The following is a 4,875-nucleotide window of genomic DNA, read 5'->3' on the forward strand; positions in this document are numbered from 1 at the left end:
TCTTGCCGATCTTTCAAAAAAGGCCAGAATCGAGGAGTGCCTAGGGTGTTGTTCCAGATGTATGTTTTTTTTTTTCAGAGAACTACCTCCATGTCTCTACTGGAGCAAGCCCAGGCCTGTTTAGAGATTTTTAACTCATCAAAAGTGAAACGAAGTTGCAAGTGATTTATACTCATGAAAAACTTCTCTACACTGAAAACTATCTATGCCTCGAACAAAAAAAAAAAAAGTAAATCTACTATTTTGCCCACACATACAGTAGCAGCAAAGGGAAGGGCATTGGTTTGCTAACTCTAAACCAAGCAGAAGAATGACTCGGTCTGTTCTCCTACACAGATGGTTACAGCATTCTGTCATCCCACTGCCTCTGGAATGTGAGCATACAGATGTGGTGTTGTTTAACAAAAGCAGTTCAGTTTTTACAACCAATAAGACACACCACTGGTACCTCCTACTGTATTTTTGCTCATGCTTATGACCCCTTGCAGTATATAGGAAATCAATCTGTTTTCACACTCATCTCCTCCTTATAAGAGGCACTGCATCACTTGTGCTCACGCTTTATGTGAGAAAACAGCTGAGGATGAGCATTCTGGGTAACTGAGGACTGTTGGAGTAAAACGCTGATCAAAACACCCTGAAAATAAAAACTACTAAGTGTTCCCGAAACCGAAAAAATTCCAATTTCACATCTAAACTGTTGCTTTTAATAAAAACAGCAGCATTTATGTCCAGTTTTAATCCTCTTATTCTCTGTGGTAGCCCATCGTCTGAGCGGTGTATCCATGACAACTGAGCACTATATGATCTGTGTTCAGCCACACTTAGTGTCAGTTTTTAGTCTAAGTCTGAAAATAAAAGGAAATACATGATATCATAATATAAAATCTCATATTTAGACTGGCAGGTGTTTATATTCTGAGACAAAGCATCCGTCGTGCAGCTTTCTTTCAGCAAACAAGAGCATGATCATCTGCTCTCACTGTGATTTAGATATCCTTACTGATGCATCCATTAATCCATTTGCTTTTTCTTTTTCTGACCCAGAGGAGGGGTCTGGAGTCTGTCTTAGATGTCTACCCCCCAGAAGCAACATTTACACTGGATAGGCTATCAACCCTATCACAGGGCAAGGTAAGGCACATTCACAATGCAGGTCCATTCCAGGAAATGATCCAGGGATCAGTAAAAATTAGAAATTTAAAACTTTTGTTAGCCCCATTTAATTTGACATGGATTTTTTTCACCAAGCCCAATTATGTCATGAAGTTGCAAAATATTGTTTCTGGGGCAACATTGCTCCATTATCCTTATCAAGAAGAAAAAATAAAAAAGCACACAGAAGAAAGTCCACATTAAAAAGGATTGGTCAGAACTAAACCCAACACAGGCCTTTGACAGTGCTGGGGTTTCTGTTTGTAAAACACTTTTTTTAGTTTTTTCATGACTTACTTTGTTTTTTTTCTCTCCTTTCTACTCACTTCGGCTTTTTTACGTCCTCTTTTCCTTCCTTTGGTACACCGAACAGGCATGCGTTCATAATGCAAGCGAATGACTCTGGGGTTCAGTTAAACTGAACCAAAACTGGCAACGGTAACCAGGCCAGGGTTAGGTTTTCAGGTTAGTTTAAGGGTTTGTGATGGTGGCACACTGGTGTGATAGGCTCCAGACAACAGACCCTAACACGGCATAAATCAGCTTAGCACAATCGTCACATAACAATAACCAACAAATCCAACAAGTTTTTTTACAACATGACCCAGAACAAGCAATGATTTTAAAATACATACTGGGATTTGATCCATATGCTGTAGTCTTCTGAGACATCCGCATTAACTTCTGGACTTCCATGCTACTCTGACAGATGTTCCTGTCCCTGCTAACATTAAGCATCCCCGCTGCATATTGCTGCCACCAGTATGTTTCACAGTAGGAATTGTGTGTTCAGGATGATATGCAGTGTTTCTCTTTTTAAACTTTTTTCCACACACGGCTTTGAGCGTTTTATTATCTGTCCCATTTTAGTCTCATCTGACAAGAGCACTTTCTTCCGCATGTGTGCTGGGTCTTGTGGAGAAATTTAAAGGATACCTACTTTGTCTCCTTTCCAAGATGGCTTTTCTCTTTCCATTCTTTTATAAAAGTAAAATTTGTATAGTGGAAGACCTGTAGTCGCCATGATGGCAGATTTTCCCTCCTGAACGATGGATCTCCGCCGGTCCTCCACTGATACCATGGGCCCATTTTCTGTTTCTCTGCTTGTTCCTCCTCTTGCCTGGACTGTCATTAAAGAACTTTGGAGTACTGCAAATCATTAAAGGATAACCCCAAAAGCTGAGGTTTGACCAGAAAGTTTCTGGAGGAGTGTCTGACAAAAACCAAAAGAAATATATATATATTTATTTTGACACTGGCTCACTCTGGTCGTTTGTTTTATTGATGCACCAGGATAATCCAGTTTTTTGGTTGTTTTGAATTGGGACACTCTGCAACAACATGATAATCAGTTATTAACATCTCAAACAGTATGCATAGTGAAATAGCACATGTGGAATTCAGAAATAGGACACCTCCTTTTATGATAATGATTGCTTATCATTTCTCAATTACCCAATTCCTACCATCTCTCTGGATCCTGCAGCTAAGAAACCAGATTAAGAGCTAATTAGTGGGTTTGATGAAAGCAACTGGACCCATTTGAGGGAGGAAAGTGCTTCTTTCTTTCCATGTGCGGCTCAGTTTTTTTTGTTCATATTGTAATGATGATTTATAAAGCTTTCATTCTATTATTCAGTTTTTATGTCTACATATTTGTAAATATACAATCTTAATGTGCTTAGTGTGAATAGATCAATGCATAAATTTGTATTTTCCTGTTTCTGAGTTACTGAGTACTGTCTTCTGTGATTTAACAGCAAATAAATGTCTTTATAGCCCTAAAATATATCATTTTATTTATTGATTTATTCTGAGGGCAAGAAAATGTACCTGATTCAGAAATGCATTAATGTGACTGCCTGTGGCTGAGTCAGTGTTTCTGACAGGAATGCTCCTCGTGCAATTGTTGTCTTCATCTTGTGTTCTTTCACGCGCACAGCTTGAGTCGCCATTTGTGAGACAGTGTGCTTCTGGTTCTGACATTACATACATGACACATCCCTCCATCTATACTTAGGAGGTGTTTGTGACAGATACATACAGTGCCACCAATGTTTGCCACCATAGCTGGTAAAAACTTACAAAAACAAAAATGCATATGCTATTTCAACAGCATGAACCCAACCTCAAAACCTTTAAAAAAAGCCAAACCTTTCATTTTTAGGACATTTGATGGAACACTGAAACACAGAGGTAAAAAATATTAACCATGCAGGCACTCACTCATACATAAGGGTACATTAGAGCCAGAAGTGAACCATCTATATTTTTGCGCATAAAGAACTCACAGGTGTACAAAGCAAAGATGTGAGCTGAATGTGAAAAGAGGCCTGGCTGGGTTTTGAACCCATGACCTTCTTGTTGCAAGGGAAAAATGCAAGAAAAAAATATGCAAAAGCATTCAGGTTTGTTGCTATTTTATTAAGTCAACATAAAAATGTGTTGGCTTCGCATAGTTGTGCCACAATCCGTATAAATAATGGCCATTGTTCTGCCAATGTCAACTAAAACTTTAGACTGGAATTTTGTTCTGCAATCAGATGGGAAAGATACTTTTTTGGTAATAAATTACTTCCAGCTTGGATGTGAAACAGAGGATGAGTATGTGAAAAAGCACCCCACTGGGCATGTTAAGTATGGTGAAGGATCTGCAATAATGTGGGCTTGCAAAACCATTGAATTATTGCTATAGTGGGTGGCCTTCAGATCCATTTCAAATATCAGAATGTTCTCTGTTACAATCTGGTGGACTCTGCTAGTAAACTAAAAAAAAAAGGTCATCACTGAGTGTTTCTGGAGAGCAGTATACAAAATATGACCACATCACAACCGAAATCCTTCATCAAACAAAATCTCCCTTCTTGCAGTGACCATGTAAATCTAAAGATCTAAATATCGAAGAAAACCAGTGGAATTACCTGAGAATAAAAGAGAACCTAGGAATCTGGACACCCTTACATTAACTCAGGGGTCCTGATTGCGCACTGAGGATTGTACAATTCAATATGACTAGCTGGATGTGCTCTCTTCATCCTCTGACATGGGAGTTGGCTCAGAGCTCGTCTGCCTGGCTGTGTGTTTCCTGGACGGAGCCGCCTTTTACAGTTGCTTTTTATATCTCTGCTTCTCTCTCCTTGAACCCGAGTCGGCTTCGGCAGATGGCTGCTCAAACTGAGTCTGGTTTTGCTGGAGGTTTCTTCCGGTTAAAAGGGAGTTTTTCCTCTCCACTGTCGCTACAAGCATGCTTAGTGTGAGGGATTGCCTTCGAGTCAATGAGTCAATGCAATCAACTGTTTTTTTCTTAAATAGAAAACTGGTGAACTGTAAAGTGCCTTGAGATGACATGTGTTGTGAATTGGCGCTATATAAATAAACTGAATTGAATATTGTGAAACGTGTTCATCACAGCTAGTCACCCATTTTCATTTTTTATTTCTATTCTAAGACTAATTTAATTTGTTGTAAATTTGCAGTGGGGGATCCATCCAAACCCTGTTGTCCCACAAAAATAAATAACAAAATAAACAAACTCTTCCAATACTCTTTTAATGTATCTTCATTTTTCCCCTTTATCATTGTTTGTGTAGTATTTTTTTGTTTGGGCAATGAGTCTGTAATCTATTATAGACTCATTATCTATCTATCTATCTATCTATCTATCTATCTATCTATCTATCTATCTATCTATCTATCTATCTATCTATCTATCTATCTATC

The sequence above is a fragment of the Cyprinodon variegatus genome, unplaced genomic scaffold (assembly GCF_000732505.1).
Source record: "Cyprinodon variegatus isolate N-32 unplaced genomic scaffold, C_variegatus-1.0 Scaffold51, whole genome shotgun sequence".
NCBI lineage: Eukaryota > Metazoa > Chordata > Actinopteri > Cyprinodontiformes > Cyprinodontidae > Cyprinodon > Cyprinodon variegatus.